Source organism: Saimiri boliviensis, chromosome 1 (genome assembly GCF_048565385.1).
Source record: "Saimiri boliviensis isolate mSaiBol1 chromosome 1, mSaiBol1.pri, whole genome shotgun sequence".
Classification (NCBI taxonomy): domain Eukaryota; kingdom Metazoa; phylum Chordata; class Mammalia; order Primates; family Cebidae; genus Saimiri; species Saimiri boliviensis.
In genome coordinates this window covers 257,211,108-257,221,522 of record NC_133449.1, presented here as the reverse complement: position 1 = coordinate 257,221,522, position 10,415 = coordinate 257,211,108, and positions in this window count along the sequence as shown.

Genomic DNA, 10,415 nt, shown 5'->3' with positions numbered 1-10,415 from the left:
AATGGTCAAGGTGAAGAACTTTGAATGTGCATATTGTCATTATATCCCAGAAATTGAAAGAGTAACATGAGAACATCGTGAAGCATACACAAGTTTCAATAGCCTAATCTAGAACAAGCAGAAGGAAGGATATCAGAGATTGAAGATCAACTCAATGAAATAAAATGAGAAGGCAAGATTAGAGAAAAAAGAGTAAAAAAAAAAAATGAACAGAGCCTCCAAGAAATATAGGATTATATGAAAAGACCTAATCTATGTTTGATAGGTGTACCTGACTGTGACAGAGAGAATGAATCCAAGCTGGAAAATATTCTTGAGGATATTATCCAGGAAAACTTCCGCAACCGAGAAAGCCAGGCCACCACTCAAGTCCAGGAAATACAGAGAACCCCGCAAAGATATTCCTCAAGAAAAGCAACCCCAAGGCACAAAATCATCATATTCACCAGGGTTGAAATGAAGGAGAAAATGCTAAGGACAGCCAGAGAGAAATGTTGGGTTATCCTCAAAGGGAAGCCCATCAGACTCACAGCGGATCTCTCACAGAAACCCTACAAGCCAGAAGAGAGTCAGGGCCAATATTCAGCATCCATAAAGAAAAGAACTTTCAACCTAGAATCTCTTATTCAGCCAAACTAAGCTTCATAAGTGAAGAAGAAATAAAATCCTTTAGGAACAAGCAATTGTTCAGAGATTTCTTTCTTTTTTTTTTTTTTTGTGAAAACATTATGAGATTTATTTATTTTTTTTATTTTATTTTTAGCTCTTCAGCTGTCATTATAAGGGAATGTGTTCTCTTTCTGGGTCCACCGGGTGACATAGTTTTAAGGGCAAGAACTTCCCAGCACCATGCCTGCTCCCAGCTCTCTCCATCTGGGAGATTTAACAGTCCCTGTTTTAATTTTCACAGGCATGGGAAGAAACTAAGAGTCAACCACTCTAGCAGAAGTTTTAAGGAACTCCTTTCATTGGCCAGGGGTCTTAGAGAAGGTGGGGGTTCCTCCCAGATTGAAAGTCCCCTTCTTCCACACCCCTTCAGACTCCATGTTTGGGTCCCTTTCCATGAACACTCGCTTAGTGGAAGCCATCTTTCCCTATCCTGGATTTCCCCTCTGGAGTCCCCTTCCACGTTCTCTTGTGGAAGCCTGTCTTCCCCTCCTAAACTCCATCTCTCTCTATTCCCTTCCACTCAGTGTGGTAGCTGCTTTCCTCTCCTGGATTCCATCATTCTGGATTCTCTCTCTCAGTGTGAGAGGAGCTTTCCTTCTCTGGTTTTCCCCCTCTGGGAACTCTTCTCATTCAGTGTGAGAGTGGCTTTTCTTTCTCTCGCTCAGTGTGAGAGCTGTTTCTTCCTCTCTCCTTCTCCGTTTTCTCTTTCTTTACTAAATAAATCACTTTTTACAAACACTTTTGAGTCCAGCATTTACTTTCACAAGCGCACTATGCCATGGTCTCCTCCCCCATTCTTGGGGAGTGATAGACCAAGAACCTGGAGAAACGTCCTCTTAGGGGAACTGAGGGCTCCCCTGAACCACTACAGTTAATGTTAATGCATTTTAGGTGTGGCCCAAGACAATTCTTCTTGTGGGCTCCGGGAAGCCAAAAGATTGGATACCTCTGTTTAGAGCCTAGGCACCATACCTATAGTTCTTTAGAGACTTGGAAATAAGTGGCCTAGATTAACAAACAAAGCATCTTGGAAGCAAGGTATAAACAATGATTGCGGGGCTGTTATACGACACTACCTAACACTTCTAAGAACAGAAAAAGAAATTGCAAAAAGCTTAAAAGAAGCAATCACAACACAATAACATTCTAGAGGAAATCAACCCATGACTACAGGCTTTTCTGCAAACTTCACATATTTTTTTTTTTGTTGTTTTTAAAAGTAAGAAGGAGAGTTGGGTTACTGAGCAAACCTAAGGAGTCTTGGGTCTCCTTATTGCCAATACAACTAGCAGGTAAGAGCTCCCTGGTGTTACATCTCAGTGATGGAGATCTAATCAACTCTTTATTTCTCCTAATCTGAAAGTACTTTTGTAAATGCACATGGATTAGCACTAAGGAGCTAATTATTTTGTAAACTGAGATCACTCTTCTAAAGAGACAAACTCTCCCAAGATCTAGAGCAACAGCATCTTTTACAGTATTTCCTGGAAATGGAGACATTGAATTGGAAGTTGCATCAGCAAATTAAGCATGCATTCTCCTGTGGGAACTGGGACATTGTGAGTTAGGAAATGTGGGTCTTGTATGTAATAGCAGACAGGGAAGACATACAGACTCAATGGCTTTCAAGCCAAAAATGCAGAGTTGGCAAAAACCTAGAGTAGCTCACTCCTTAACTCCTAGGTGATATTTTCTTACAGCTCCCTTTGTTGGAAAATGTGTAGTACCCACAGGACATAGAAAGTATTGTTAGTAGCATTTTTGAAATGGGAAAGGTTCCCTTGTGCCCCCTTGCTGGGCATGCAATAGGGGTGTGACTCCCTTCTTCAGTGTCCTGCTGCTCAAATCTTTAGGGGAGCATAAAGATGGGCAGGTTGTGGGGCTCTGACCCAACGGCAGTGTCTAGGTGTGAATGTTTACAGCTGAAGCCCCAGTGGGTGTGTGTTGCAGGGTGCTCTCTTAGTTTGCCATCCATAAGTGACTTTTTTTTTTTTTTTTTTTTGCATTTTAGATTTGGGGGTACATGTGATGAACATGCAAGATTGTTGCATAGGTACACACATGGCAGTGTGCTTTGCTGCCTTCTGTCCCCTCACCTGTATCTGTCATTTCTCCCCATGCTATCTCTTCCCACCTCCCCACCCCCCGCCCCTCCCCCATTTCCCCCCAACAGACCCCAGTGTGTAGTGCTCCCCTCCCTGTGTCCATGTGTTCTCATTGTTCAACACCCACCTATGAGTGAGAATATACGGTGTTTGATTTTCTGCTCTTGTGTCAGTTTGCTGAGAATGATGGTTTCCAGGTTCATCCATGTCCCTACAAAGGACGTGAACTCATCGTTTTTGATGGCTGCGTAATATTCCATGGTGTATATGTAACACATTTTCCCTATCCAGTCTATCATTGTTGGGCATTTGGGTTGGTTCCAGGTCTTTGCTATTGTAAACAGTGCTGCAATGAACATTTGTGTGCACGTGTCCTTGTAGTAGAATGATTTATAATCCTTTGGATATATACCCAGTAATGGGATTGCTGGGTCAAATGGGATTTCTATTTTTAGGTCCTTGAGGAATCGCCACACTGTCTTCCACAATGGTTGAATTAATAATCTCTGATGATGGTTTGGATTTCTGTGGAATCTGTGGTGATATCCCCTTTATCGTTTTTTATTGCATCAATTTGGTTATTCTCTCTTTTCTTTTTTATTAATCTGGCTAGTGGTCTGTCTATTTTGTTGATCTTTTCAAAAAACCAGCTCCTAGATTTATTGATTTTTTGAAGAGTTTTTTGTGTCTCTATTTCCTTCAGTTCTGCTCTGATCTTAGTTATTTCCTGTCTTCTGCTAGGTTTTGAGTTTTTTTGATCTTGCTCCTCTAGCTCTTTCAAGTTTGATGATAGGGTGTCAATTTTCGATCTCTCCTTTCTTCTCATGTGGGCACTCATTGCTATATATTTTCCTCTAGAGACTGCTTTGAATGTGTCCCAGAGATTCTGGTATGTTGTGTCTTCGTTCTCGTTGGTTTCGAAGAACATCTTTATTTCTGCCTTCATTTCATTGTTTATCCAGTCAACATTCAAGAGCAAGTTGTTCAGTTTCCATGAAGCTGTGTGGTTCTGAGTTAGTTTCTACATTCTGAGTTCTAACTCGATTGCACTGTGGTCTGAGAGACTGTTTGTTATGATTTCTGTTCTTTTGCATTTGCTGAGGAGTGATTTATTGCCAATTATGTGGTCACTTTTACAGTAGGTGTGACGTGGTGCTGAGAAGAATGTATATTCTGTGGATTTGGGGTGGAGAGTTCTGTAAATGTCTATTAGGTTTGCTTGTTCCAGGTCTGTATTCAGGTCCTGGATATCCTTGTTGATTTTCTGTCTGGTTGATCTGTCTAATAATGACAATGGGGTGTTAAAGTCTCCCACTATTATTGTGTGGGAGTCTAAGTCTCTTTGTAAGTCATTAAGAACTTGCCTTATGTATTTGGGTGCTCCTGTATTGGGTGCATATATATTTAGGATCGTTAGCTCTTCTTGTTGCAGTGATCCTTTTACCATTATGTAATGTCCTTCTTTGTCTCTTTTGATCTTTGTTACTTTAAAATCTATTTTATCAGAGATGAGAATTGCAACTCCTGCCTTTTTTTGCTCTCCATTTGCTTGGTAGATCTTCCTCCATCCCTTTATTTTGAGCCTTTGTGTATCCTTGCATGTAAGATGGGTTTCCTGGATACAGCACACTGATGGGTTTTGGCTTTTTATCCAATTTGCCAGTCTGTGTCTTTTGATTGGGGCATTTAGTCCATTGACATTTAGGGATAGTATTGTTATGTGTGAATTTGATACTGTCATTTTGATGCTACCTGGCTGTTTTGTTGGTTACTTGATGCAGCTTCTTGATTGTGTTGATGCTCTTTTACCATTTGGTGTGTTTTTGGAGTGGCTGGTACTGGTTGTTCCTTTATATGTGTAGAGCCTCTTTCAGGAGTTCTTGTAAAGCAGGTTTGGTGGTGATGAAATCTCTGAGTGCTTGCTTGTTCACAAAGGATTTTATTTTTCCTTCACTTATGAAGCTTAGTTTGGCTGGATAGGAGATTCTGGGTTGAAAGTTCTTTTCTTTAAGGATGTTGAATATTGGCCCCCAATCTCTTCTGGCTTGTAGGGTTTCTGCTGAGAGATCTGCTGTGAGTCTAATGGGCTTCCCTTTGTGGGTAACCCGACCTTTCTCTCTGGCTGCCCTTAGCATTTTCTCTTTCATTTCAACCCTGGTGAATCTGACGATTATGTGCCTTGGGGTTGCTCTTCTTGAGGAATATCTTTGTGGTGTTCTCTGTATTTCCTGGATTTGAATATTGGTCTGCCTTGCTAGGTTGGGGAAGTTTTCCTGGATAATATCCTGAAGAGTATTTTCCAGCTTGGATTCATTCTCTTCATCACATTCAGGTACACCTATCAGACGTAGATTAGGTCTTTTCACATAGTCCCACATTTCTTGAAGATTTTGTTCATTCCTTTTTGCGCTTTTTTCTCTGTTCTTGCCTTCTCTTTTTATTTCATTGAGTTGATCTTTGACCTCTGATATCCTTTCTTCTGCTTGGTCAATTCGGCTGTTGAAGCTTGTGCATGCTTCACGAAGTTCTCGTGTTGCGTTTTTCAGCTCCATCAATTCACTTATACTCCTCTCTATGCTGTCCATTCTCGTCAGCAGTTCGTCCAATCTTTTTTAAAGGTTCCTATTTTCTTTGCGTTCGGTTAGAACAGGGATCTCCCGTGCTGCGACTCACTGAGTCGACTCGAACTGCGGTGCCGGCTCCTGGCGGATTTTTTGCCTAGGAATCTCCTGGCCTGACTCGCTATTTCAGATGAATGGGCAACTCTGCCGTCTCAGGGCTCTACTCGCCAGCTAAGAGGGCTCCCAGACCAGTGGCTTTTGTACAGAGAACCGCAGCAACAGGGAGTGGTCACAGCAACCATGCGGGCGGAATCAGCCCCACGGGGGCCAAAACAGCCGCACCGGCTAGGACTGCGACACTGGCGACCCCTCTGCCTGGGTATCTCCTGGTCTGTGGGCAATAAGAGTTCGTCTGGAAATGCGGCGTCCACTCACCCTCTGCACTTCACTGGGATCTGAAGTCCTGAGCTGTTCTTAGGCAGCCATCTTCCCAGCATTCTCTGTTCAGAGATTTCATCACCACCAGGCCTACCTTACAAGAGCTCCTGAAAGAAGCACTAAACATAGAAAGGAGCAACCAGTACAACCCACTCCAAAAACATACCAAATGGTAAAGAGCATCAATACAATGGTGAAACTGCATCAACTAATGGGCAAAACAGAGAGCTAGCATCAAAATGGCAAGATCAAATTCACACATAACAATATTAACCCTAAATGTAAATGGGCTAAATGACCTATCAGAAGACACAGATGGGAAAATTGGATAAAGAGTCAAAACCCATCAGTGTGCTGTATCCAGGAAATCCATCTCACATGCAAGGATACACATAGGCTCAAAATAAAGGGATGGAGGAAGATCTACCAAGGAAATAGCAAAAAAAAAAAAAAAAAAAAAAAGCAGGAGTTGCAATACTAGTCTCTGATAAAATTGACTTTAAACCAACAAAGATCAAAAGAGACAAAGAACATTACATAATGGTAAAAGGACCAATACATCAAGAAGAGCTAACAACCCTAAACATATATGCACTCAATACAGGAGCACCCAGATACATAAAGAAATTTCTTAATAACCTACAAAGAGACTTAGACTCCCACACAATAATAGTGGGAGAATTTAACACTCCGCTGTCAATATTACACAGATCAATGAGAAAATTAACAAGGATATCCAGGACTTGAACTCAGACCTAGACCAAGCAAACCTAACAGACATTTACAGAACTCTCCACCCCAAATCCACAGAATATACATTCTTCTTAGCACCACATCACACCTACTCTAAAACTGACCACATAATTGGAAGTATATCACTTCTCAGTAAATGCAAAAGAATGGAAATCATAACAGTCTCTCAGACTACAGTACAATCAAATTAGACCTCAGGATTAAGAAGCTGACTTAGAACTGCACAACTTCATGGAAGCTGAACAACTGGATCTTGAATGTTGACTGGATAAACAATGAAATTAAGGCAGATATAAAGATGTACTTTGAAACCAATGAGAACAAAGACACAGCGTACCAGAATCTCTGGGATACACTTAAAGCAATGTCTAGAGGAAAATTTATAGCAATAAATGTCCAAATGATAAGCAAGGAAAGATCTAAAACTGACACCCTATCATCGAAATTGAAAGAGCTAGAGGAAAAACATCAAAAAACCTCAAAAGCTAGCAGAAGACAAAAAATAACTAAGATCAGAGCAGAACTGAAGGAGATAGAGCACAAAAATCCCTTCAAAAAATCAATTAATCCAGGAGCTAGTTTTTTGTAAAGATCATCAAAATAGACGGACTACTAACCAGATTAATAAAAAAGGAAAGAGAGAAGAATCAAAAAGATGCAATAAAAAATGAGAAAGGGGGTACCACCACAGATTCCACAGAAATACAAACTACCATCGGAGGTTAATACAAACAACTCCATGCACATAACCAGTAAACCTAGAAGAAATGGATACATTCCTGGACACTAAACCAGGAAGAAGTCAAAGCCCTGAATAGATCAATAACAAGGGCTGAAGTTGAGGCAGCAATTAATAGGCAACCAAACAAAAAAAGCCCAGGTTCAGACAGGTTCACAGCTGAATTTTACCAGACATACAAAGAGGATCTGATACTACTACTTCTAAAACTATTCCAAGCAATCTAAAAAGAGGGAATACTTCCCAAATCATTTTATGAGACAAACATCATCCTGATACCAAAACCCGGCAGAGACTCAAGAAGAATAGAAAACTTCAGGCCAATATCCATGATGAATATAGATGCAAATATCTTCATTAAAATACTGGCAAACTGATTGCAACAGCACATCAAGAATCTTACCCATCACAATCAAGTAGGCTTCATCCCTGGGATGCAAGGCTGTTTCAACACACACAATTCTATAAACATAATTCACCACATAAACAGAACCAAAGACAAAAACCACATGATTATCTCAATAGATGCAGAGAAGACCTTTGACAAAATTCAACTGCCCTTTATGCTAAAAACTCTCAACAAACTAGGTATTGACAGAACGTATCTCAAAATAATAAAAGCTATTTATGACAAACCCACAGCCAATATCATACTGAATGGGCAAAAACTGGAAGCATTCCCTTTGAAATCTGGCACTACACAAGGATGCCCTCTCTCACCACTCTATTCAATATAGTATTGGAAGTTCTAGCCAGAGAAATCAGGCAAGAAAAAGAAATAAAGGGTATTCAATGAGGAAAGGAGGAAGTCAAATTCTCTATTTGCAGACGACATGATCGTATATTTAGAAGACTCCATCATCTCAGCCCAAAATCCCCTGAAACTGATAAGCAACTTCAGTGAAGTCTCAGGATACAAAACTGCCTTCAACTTCATATGGAACTAAAAGACATCCTTCATAGGCAAGTCAATTCTAAGTGAAAAGAACAAAGCTGGAAGCATGATGCTACCTGACTTCAAACTATACTGCAAGGCTACAGTAATCAAAACAGCATGGTACTGGTACCAAACCAGAGATATAGACTAATGGAACAGCACAAAGGCCTCAGAGGCAACACCACACATCTACAACCATCTGATATTTGACAAACTTGACAAAAACATGCAATGGGGCAAGGATTTCCTGTTTAATAAATAGTGCTGGGAAAACTGGCTAGCCATGTGCAGAAAGCAGAAACTGGACCCCTTCCTGACATCTTAAGCTAAAATTAACTCCAGATGGATTAAATACTTAAACATCAGACCTAAAACCATAAAAACCCTAGAAGAAAACCTAGGCAAAACCATTCAGGACATAGGCATAGGCAAGGACTTCATGACTAAAACACCAAAAGCATTGCCAACCAAAGCCAAAATAGACAAATGGGATCTAATTAAACTCCAGAGCTTCTGCACAGCAAAAGAAACAATCATTAGAATGAACTGGCAACCAACAGAATGGGAAAAAAAATTTCAATCTACCCATCTGACAAAGGGCTAATATCTAGAATCTGCAAAGAATTAAAACAGATATACAAGAAAAAAACAAAAACCCGTTCAAAAGTGGGTGAAGAACATGAACACACATTTTTCAAAAGAAGACATATATGAGGCCAACAAACATATTAAAAAATGCTCATCATCACCGGTCATTAGAGAAATGCAAATCAAAACCACATTGAGATACGAAAATCTAGAGACAACAGATGCTGGAGAGGATGTAGAGAAATGGGAACACTTTTACACTGTTGATAGGAGAATAAATTAGTTCAACCATTGTGGAAGACAGTGTGACAATTCTTCAAGGACCTAGAAATAGAAATTCCATTTGACCCAGCAGTCCCATTACTGGGTATATACCCAAGGGATTATAAATCATTCTATTATAAAGACAGAGGCACATGCATGTTCATTGCGGCACTGCTTACAATAGCAAAGACCTGGAACCAACCCAAATGCCCATCAATGATAGACTGGACAAGGAAAATGTGGCACATATACACCATGGAATAATATGCAGCCACAAAAAAAAATCAGTTTCTGTCCTTTGTAGGGACATGGATGAATTTGGAAACCGTCAGTCTCAGCAAACTGACACAAGAACAGAAAGTCAAATACCACATGTTCTCACTCATAGACAGGTGTTGAACAATTAGAACACAGGGACACAGGGAAGGGAACATCACACACTGGGGTCTATTGTGAGGGACTAGGGGAGGGACAGCAGGGGTTAGGGAGGGATAACATGGGGAGAAATGCCAGATATACGTGACGGGGATGGAGGCAGCAAACCACATTGCCATGTATGTACCTATGCAACAATCCTGCATGTTCTGCACATGTATCCCAGAACCTAAAGTGTAATAAAATATATTTTTTTTAAAAAAGAAGAAATTGAAAGACCATTGGCAATGAATATCATTGAAAAGTGAATGTCCATGGAATTTGACCGGTGATTGGATGTGGAGGTCAAAAGAGACGTCACACAAAAGCCAATGTTAATACTAACAATCTTGTTAAATGAATGTGCTGCAATACAGATTCTCAAATTTTATCTATCAATGATTAATTTGAATGTCAGCTATATGCTTGTCTAAAAAGGACTCTCAGATTCTACCTCAGAAATCAGACTCTCTGAGGGTAAGGTTCAAATATCTTACTTATTTAAATAAGTCCTTCCTGTGATTTTTATGAAAACTTAAAGATTCATGCCCTTATAAGATATACCAAAAGGGAGAAAGTTGGTAAATCTCTTGTGGAAGTTACTAACTTACAAATGAAATTTAAAGTTGCAGATTTCCATACTAGTTCTTTGTATAACATAAAAAGTGCTGAAAATGTGTACAATGGAATTGGAATGACTGAATGCTTTGAATGAGAATATAATAGAACTTCAGTAAATGCATCTCCACGAGTAAAGAACTCTGAGAGTAAAACTCTCTTTGTTCTTCAAAGTGGACAACTGACTTTAATTTCAGTTGCTAATATGTTTTGCGTCCCTTTACATCCTGTGCCAACATGAATTATTTGCCAACTGTGAACTCTTATGAGGAGCCTCATTTTACACAAGAAAAAAGAAAGATGGGCAGTTCACTGGACTTGCATTCCTA